Consider the following 9327-nt stretch of genomic DNA (forward strand, 5'->3'; position numbering starts at 1 on the left):
ACAATGATTATAAAATATCCAACATTCCACATAACACCTTCAGTTTATGTTTTCTTCCTTCTTTTTTCCTTTCTAGAAATACTTACCCCCACAGGTATGCATAGCACAATACTAACACTTCTTCCTCTTATGCAGGGATGCTGACTCAGTTTTTCAGGATAGCAAATGGGCAGTTGCTGTACAGCAAAATGGCCCCGAGACCACCAGTTTGTGTGTGTGTGTGTGTGTGTGTGTGTGTGTGTGTGTGTGTGTGAGTGTGTGTGTGTATGTAGTGAGTGAAGTGCTATGAAACAATGTGTGTATAGTGTGTGCAGTGACTGATAGTGAGATGTGAGTGAGCAGTGTGGCATTACATTAGTTAATAAGTTATTGGTAAAAAAGTATTGTATACCAGAAGTAAATCTAATGTTTGTCTCTAACTAGAAGTCTGAAAGTATATGTGTATACGCATTAGCTTATTTTAAATTGATCTAAATTTGTAAATACTTTGACATGTCCTATATCCTTATAAAAAGAGATCTGCAGATGAATAAAGCTATTACTACTACTAGTACTACTACTACTACCACTGCTAATACTACTATGACTATGACTATGGCAACGGCCTTGCCACAGTGGATACACCGGTTCCCGTGAGATCACCGAAGTTAAGCTCTGTCGGGCGTGGCCGGCACTTGGATGGGTGACCATCCAGCCGCCATGCGCTGTTGCCATTTTTCGGGGTGCACTCAGCCTCGTGATGCCAAATGAGGAGCTACTCGACCGAATAGTAGCGGCTCCGGTCAAAGAAAACCATCATAACGACCGTGAGAGCGGTGTGCTGACCACACGCCCCTCCTATCCACATCCTCAACTGAGGATGACGCGGCGGTCGGATGGTCCCCATGGGCCACTTGTGGCCTGAAGACGGAGTACTTTAAGTAATACTATTACTACTATATGGCTCTTGACAAATGGTGGATCCCATATCCTAAGAAAGCTTTGATGTACAAACCCTTAAGTTGACCGGCGTAAAAAGTATTAATTTATGACGGAAAACGAACGAACTCTGTAAAAAATTTAATCTTACTGATTACAAAGACGAAATGTGAATAACTTGTGATATGAAAATCTTACAAAACTACTTTGCTATAGTGAGCTGATTATGAGTCATTCTGTAATAACGAATTTTGTTATACCAGTTGTTATAAAACTGTAAAAATAAACGTGGGTGATGCCGCTGAGGACTGTCGTATTGAGACAGATTTTTGGAGCAGATAGTTTGTGACTGAGTTTGTCCATTGTTGATTAAAGGAGAGTTTTCAAAAAGTCAAGTGTTATATGTTGAAACGACGTGAACCTATAACAACCCTGCACCAATGACGAGTATTTAAAATGTAGCGTGATTTAATGAGTTAACAGTTGTCTCTCGATCTCTGGCAGTGTTATTGCAACTCTGCAGTAACGCACCAGCTGATTACACCGAGGTTCACTCTATTATTATATTTTAAAGCTGATTATCATGGGCTGGGCTTCAAAGCCTTCAGTGTTTGCCTGGCCCGCTGCGCCGTGGTAGGACCACTGCACCAGCTGCAGAACTTTCATTACGAGCACCGTGACTCGGTGTACCAATGAGGCTTCCGCAGAATAATTTAAAGCAGTTAATTATACGGCGCAACCGGTCGCTCTCATGTGACATCACTTATTAATTCCTCAATACTCGAGCGAGTTTCGCTCAAAGACTCTACTTTGGAACGAAGCATTAACTGGCGTACTGTACAGCGGTACAAATAGAGCGACGACAGAATTAGCGTGCGAGACTTAAGCCCCCCTCTATATGTTGCGTCGCAGCTGTGGGTGGCCTCTGGCGCTTAGTCTGTACCTAACTGCACCTACCGCAAGGAAGATCGTTTGATCCGGAACAGGTTTCGTGGAATCCCCGATGAAAAGCGAACACTGTTTCACTTCATTTGTATGCATCACGTATTCTGTACTCAATAAGTCATACTAGCAGGGCGGCGTTCGGCTTCATCCGCATTACAATGTTGATTGCCTGCTGCTGTGGAAACGGCTTCATTCAAAACAGCCTGGTTGATTCCAAAGTTGATTAAACAACAAACGAAAACAGTATTACGCGCTTTGTCCTTCTTCGTTTATTCCATAGCATGGTTTTGTTACGGCTCTGAGATACGGAGAGTACTAATCAAAGTCCGTAAATGATGAACTGTGCCATCATTTATGGCTCCCACGAAACTAATTTTCTGTGGATTTGTACTTTACATGTACGAGTGGGGCAAAATGAAAGCGTCGTGAATAATTTCATTACTCTACTGCATCGTTTTGGAACGGCTCTGAGCTACGTAAATTATTGACAAAGGTCAGTAAATAACACACGATGTCATCATCCCAATAATTTTGTGTGTATTCGTACCTTACGTCACGTACAGGTTGGGCAAAATTAAAGTGACGTGGAAAATATTTCTAGCACTTTATGTTAGGCAACCTAACTTACATGTTCGTCACCAGGGACAGCTGACTAAGTTGAGCTGCCTATCTTATGGTATATATAATATTTTTGATACCACTTTCATTTTGCCTACCCAGTACGTTTTTGTTGGCGTTAGTGTTACGATACGTATAACAGAAACGTTCAAGGCCAGTTTTTTTTACTGCCTATCAGTTGTCCTGAAGAAATGAATTGAATTTGATTTAAAACTTGCTTCGCTACATATCATAAATTTTATACCGTTGGGAAAACAGTCAATGGTAATGTGATTTATTACAACATTGGTATCGTCTGAGGAAAGCATCGATTTTGTTTGTTGAATGTTAAGTGGAAGGTTATTCACATATATGAGTAACAGGAGTGGACGCAAAATTATACCTTGTGCATCTCCCTTTGTGATTTTTTTCCCGTCACTAAAATGTTCTACTTTTCCGACATTGTCTGAATTATTCAGCACAACCTCTGAATTCTGGTTGTTAAGCATGGTTCAAACCAGCTGTGCTTAAGCCGTCAATTCCATTAAACTTGAGTTTTTTAAGGCAGTAGCAAGATCTATCCAGTCATGCATCTTTGAAACATCAGAAAAAATACCAGTTGGCGATAAAACTTGTACTATTTGATGAGTGAATTTATAAATAGTCGAGCAACCCTTCTGGAATTCAACCAGTAATATGCTAAGTGAATTGTTTCCACTTAAGTGTGCGACTACTCGTAAACACATTACCTTTTCGAATATTTTGAAAAAAAGATGTCAGTAAGGAAAAAAACCCCTTTTGGGGTTGTGCGCCCGTCTGCTGCAAATCTTTCTGTTTACATCTACATCTACGTGATTACTCTGCTATTCACAATAAAGTGCCTCGCAGAGGGTTCAATGAACCACCTTCATGCTGTCTCTCTACCGTTCCACTCTCGAACGGCACCCGGGGAAAACGAGCACTTGAATTTTTCTGTGCGAGCCCTGATTTCTCTTATTTTATGGTGATGATCATTTCTCCCTATGTCAGTGGGTGCCAACAGAATGTTTTCGCAATTGGAGGGGAAAACTTGTGCTTGAAATTTCATGAGAAAATCCCGTCGCAACGAAAAACACCTTCGTTTTAATGACTGCCACTCCAATTCACGTATCATTTCTGTGGCACTATCCCCCCTATTTCGCGATCATACAAAACGAGCTGCACTTCTTTGAACTTTTTCGTTGTCATCCGTCAGTCCCACCTGATGCGGATCCCACACCGCATAGCAATACTCCAGAATAGGGCGCACAAGCGTAGTGTAAGCAGTCTCTTTGGTAGACCTGTTGCACCTTCTAAGTCTTCTGTCAATGAATCGCAGTCTTTGATTTGCTCTCCCCACAATATTATCTACGTGATCGTTCCAATTTAGGTTATCTGTCATTGTAATCCCTAAGTATTTAGTTGAATTTACATCACTCAGATTTGTGTGACTTATCGCGTAATCGAAATGTAGCAGATTTCTTTTAGTACTCATGTGAATAACTTCACACTTTTCTTTATTCAGGGCTAATTGCCACTTTTCGCACCATACAGATATCTTATCTAATCATTTTGCCTGTCGTTTTGATCATCTGGTGACTTTACAAGGCGGTAAATGACAGCATCATCTGCAAACAGTCTAAGACGTCTACTCAGACTGTCTCCCATGTCGTTAATATACATCAGGAACAATAGAGGGCCAATAAAATTTCCTTGGGGAAATTACTTCTGTTTTACTCTATGACTTTCCGTCTATTACTACGAACTGTGACCTTTCTGACAGGAAATCACGAATCCAGTCGCACAACTGAGGCGATACTCCGTAGGCACGCAGTTTGGTTAGAAGATGCTTCTGAGGAACGGTGTCGAAAGCCGTCCGGAAATCTAAAAATATGGAATCAATTTGACATCCCCTGTCGATAACACTTATTACTTCATGAGTACAAAGAGCTAGCTGTTTTTAAGGACACTTGGGCTCCTTACCCGTCTTTGTGACGAAGTTGTGAGGGGTTGATTAGGATAACACAAACATCCAGTCCTCGAGCGGACCTGGGACTGTATGATGTAAAGGTAGTGACCCTCTCCACTAGACCACTTTCTACATGACGGAAGAGTTCACGGGTGAACAGCCGGGTGTCAGTGTCAAACGGGCACAATGTTTCGGAAGCGATCACGTTGCCATCATCAGGTGCGCTGACGAGCTGACCGCCCTGACGCCGGCCTGGGCTTTTATCTCCGACCCCCTCCCTCCCCCTCAAGGTGTTCCCAACGCGGTCCGCGCCAGGCTCGAAGCGTCCAGCATACGTTCCGTTCGTCGTCCACTCTCAGGTTCGCGCGCCGGGGGCGTTTTCTTAGTATCTCTGCCTGTTCTCGAAGTCAGTTCGTGGTGGAATGTCTTCTTTCTCCTTTTAATCAGACTGAAAGCGGGTTTCCACGCCTTACTAAGGATGTAACCGCTATCTCGACTGACCAGCGGTTCCCATACTCGAATCACAATAGATTCTTTAATGACACAGTCCCACTATTTGGACGTCTATGACAGAACCTTCGTCTGGTCGTAATTCATTTTGTTTAATACCGTGAGGCAATGTTCAGCAACCGACGACTTGTTAGGCTGCTGCAGTCTGGTGTGCCGTTGATGTTCTTGGAAACTACGTAAGTCAAGCCACAATCGCAGGGGGTCTGATAGACTCCAGATTTCCGTAGTCCTGGATCGTCTTGATGCTTTTGAATAATTCAACCTGTCTTTCCCGATGAAACGCCACACAACGGAATAAATGCCATGCCCCCATCCTACCGAGTTTCCTCTTCACTTTCTTCCGTCGTACAGTCGATATGGGACGTAGAGCTCTCCGAATTTACTTCTCTGTGTAGTCGTTTTTCCGGAAAACCTACCTCAGTTGTTCCAGTTCTTGGTTAGGCTCTCATTGTCAGACAGGGTACGGGCCTTGTGAACCAGTGTTTTGAGGAAGCAGTTTATCTGCCCTGGATGGTGGCAGCTGTTTGGATTTAAGTAAAGGTCGGTGTGCGCCTTCTTACGGTACACGATGCGGCCCAATGTGCTGTGTGCTCTTCTTTTAGCCAGGACATCCAGATAGGGAAGCACTCGATCCACTTCGACTTCCATGGTAAACGTGATGTTTTGGTGTATGAAGTGAGATGTATAAGGAAATCATTCAGCTTGTCTCTGCCATGTATCCATAATACAAAGGTGTCGTCAACATAGCGGAAGAAACAGGTAGGTTTCTACTGCGCTGCATCCAGAGATTCCTCCTCGGAATGTTCCATGAACAAGTTGAGAACGACTGGTGAAACTGAACTCCCGATGGCAATTCCATCCGTCTGCTCGTAGTATCCACAGTCGAAGATAAAGTTTATCGATGTCAGGAATTGCCTAAAGAGACTGGTCGTCTCTGTGTCAAATTTCTGAATCCAAGGATTCCTGCAAAGGCACCCTACTACATCGGAACTCCCGAGGATGTCCGAATCACGAAGTCTGAAGTTGTTAAGGCGCCCGAAAAAATCCACTGAGTTGGGAATACGATGGGTATATGTCTTGAAAGGAGGATATAAGATGAACACCAACAAAAGCAAAACGAGGATCATGGAATGTAGTCGAATTAGGTCGGGTGATGCTGAGAGAATTACATTAGGAAATGAGACACTTAAAGTAGTAAAGGAGTTTTGCTATTTCGGGAGCAAAATAACTGATGATGGTCGAAGTAGAGAGGATATAAAATGTAGACTGGCAATGGCAAGGAAAGCGTTTCTGAAGAAGAAAAATTTGTTAACATCGAGTATAGATTTAAGTGTCAGGAAGTCGTTTCTGAAAGTATTTGTATGGAGTGTAGCCATGTTTGGAAGTGAAACATGGACGATAAATAGTTTGGGCAAGAAGAGAATAGAAGCTTTTGAAATGTGGTGCTACAGAAGAATGCTGAAGATTAGATGGGTAGATCACGTAACTAATGAGGAGGTATTGAATAGAATTGGGGAGAAGAGGAGTTTGTGGCACAACTTGACAAGAAGAAGGGACCGGTTGGTAGGACATGTTCTGAGGCATCAAGGGATCACAAATTTAGCATTGGAGGTCAGCGTGGTGGGTTAAAATCGTAGAGGGAGACGAAGAGATGAATACGCTAAGCACATTCAGAAGGATGTAGGTTGCAGTAAGTTCTGGGAGATTAAGGAGCTTGCACAGGATATAGTAACATGGAGAGCTGCATCAAACCAGTCTCAGGACTGAAGACAACAATACCGGTGTATACAGCAATCTGGATCACCACCTCTGAAGGTCTCACTGTATGGTAGTACAACATGCAATGTGTGGTTTTCATGAGCAGTAAAAATAGCAGAAATGATGTTTATGACGATCACTATTCCAGTTTTCTATACAGGTTCCGGAACACTCAGACCCGAGGTGATGCAAAAGATTTCTGATGTGAGTACAATCGTGGCTTGACAACAGGAAAACGCCATGATGATCGGTGAATTCTGACACGGAGACAAGCCACTATGCTGCTCGCAAGCAGCATAACGGGCGAGGCGCAAACAAGGCGTGCTCGCCTCACCACTATCGAAAGCAGACAGCCGACTGAACTACCCAAGCACGACCACGACCCGTTTTGAAAGCTTCACTTCCACCAGCATGTCGTGTTCTATCTTTCAAACCTCACAGAAGCTCTTCTGCGAAACATGCAAGACTAGCAGTCCTGGAATAAAGCACTGCTGCTGAGGCACTGCTTAGCCACATCCGGGGTGGAACTTTCCAGAATGAATCTGGATGTTTCCGGTTGCCTACGGAACCATGATCGTACCTTTTGCACGTAACCACAGCAGTAGCTGGCTGCTGTGGTTTAATGCAAAAGTTACTATTGGTGGTGGAACGAACATATGTATGTACAGACTGTGCTGTTTCACGATATATGGACATGCGTGCTCGCACTACTTAGCAGCGTTATGAATGTATATAACAGCAAATGACAACGACATGTAAATGTGTCAGCTAGTATAAAGTAGACATGGCTTAAAGCCAAAACATCTGCACTTGATAATGGCCTAAGGCCGAAATTGCAACAGTGGCAATAAAAGGTTTACCAGTCACTGGCGTGAACAAGATGTCTTTCAAGAGACTCCCGTGTGGACGAATAAATATGCTTAGCACAGAAACAACTGCCGGCTGGGGTGGCCGAAATTTCTAGGCGCTTCAGTCTGGAACCGCGCGACCGCTGAGGTCGCAGGTTCGAATCCTGCCTCGGGCATGGATATGTGTGATGTCCCTAGGTTAGTTATGTTTAAGTAGTTCTAAGTTCTACGGGACTGATGACCTCAGAAGTTAAGTCCCATAGTGCTCAGAGCCATTTGAACAGAAACCACTGAAGGAATTGAAAACAAATAAGTCAGCAGGTCTGGATAGAATGCTAATTCCGTTTTTCAAACAGTCCTCTGTGACATTAGTCCCTCGCCTAGCTTCCATTTGTCGTTAATCTCTCATCCAGCGCAAAGTCCCAAACGACGAGAAAAATGCGCAAGTGACTCCTGTGTATAAGAAGGGCGAAAGAGCGAAACTGCAAAATTACTGACGTATATCCTTAACATCTGTCTGCAGGAAAATCCTTGAACGTATTCTCAGTTCGAATATAATAATTTTACTAGTGACTGAGAAGCTTATGTCCATGAATCAGCATAGTTTTAGAAAGCAGCACTCGTGTGAAAATCAGCTTGCCCTTTTCTCACATGATTTACTGCGAACTACGTATTAAGGGTAAAAGGCACATTCAATATTTCTCGATTTCTGGAAAGCCTTTGTCACGGTGTCCCACTGCAGGCTGTTAAAGATGTTACAACCATATGAAATAACTTCACAGATATGTGAGTGGCTCGAAGACTTCTTAAGTAATAGATCCCAGTATGGGGTCCTTGACGGCGAGTGTTCATCGGGGACAAGGGTATCCTCAGGAGTGTGTATTAGGAACACTATTATTCTCTGTATACACAAATGCTTTGGCGGACAGGATGTTTAGCCATCAGCGACTGTTTGCTGATGATACTGTGTTGTACGGTAAGGGGTCAAAGTTGAGTGACTGTAGGAGGATATAAGATGAATTAGACAAAATTTCTACCAGTTTTAAGTGTAAAAGAAAGGGTAAGTTAATGCTGATGAGTAGCAGAAGCAACCCCGTAATGTTTGCATACACCATTAGTTGTGTCCTGCTTGACACAACTGCTTCGTTCAAATACTTGGTGGCAGGCCGCTGTGGCCGAGAGGTTCTAGGCTCTTCAGTCCGGAACCACGCGGCTGCCACGGTCGCAGGTTCGAATCCTGCCTCAGGCATGGATGTGTGTGATGTCCTTAGGTTAGTTAGATTTAAGTGGTTCTATGTCTAGGGGACTGATGACCTCAGATGTTAACTCCCATAGTGCTTAGAGTCATTTGAACCATTTGAATTTGAAATAATCGGGCGCGATATTGCAAAGCGATATTAAATGGGAAGAGGATGTGACGATTCTGGTAGGAGAGGGGAATGGTTGACTTCGGTTTATTGGGAGAGTTCTAGGAAAGTGTGGTTCTTCTGTAAGGGAAACCATATATTGGAGTCTAGTGCGATCTATTCTGAGTAGAGCTGTAGTGTGTAGGATCCTTACGAGGTCGGATTAAAGGAAGATATCGAAGCAGTTCAGAGGCTGGCTGCTAGATTTGTTGCTGGTGGGTTCGAACAACACACCAGTGCTACGGAGACGCTTTGGAAATTCAAATGAGATCTCTGGAAGGAAGGCGACATTCTTTACGAGGAACATTACTTAGAAAATTTAGAGAACCGACATATGAATCTGATTGCAGAACGATTC

At 43.4% G+C, this 9327-nt stretch overlaps 1 pseudogene; it reads left to right on the top strand.

Moving 5' to 3' along the window:
• The first annotated feature begins 596 nt into the window (after positions 1 to 596).
• Positions 597 to 713, top strand: LOC126196916 (5S ribosomal RNA; annotated as a pseudogene).
• The last annotated feature ends 8614 nt before the right edge of the window (positions 714 to 9327 follow it).

Source organism: Schistocerca nitens, chromosome 7, assembly GCF_023898315.1.
Source record: "Schistocerca nitens isolate TAMUIC-IGC-003100 chromosome 7, iqSchNite1.1, whole genome shotgun sequence".
Classification (NCBI taxonomy): Eukaryota; Metazoa; Arthropoda; class Insecta; order Orthoptera; family Acrididae; genus Schistocerca; species Schistocerca nitens.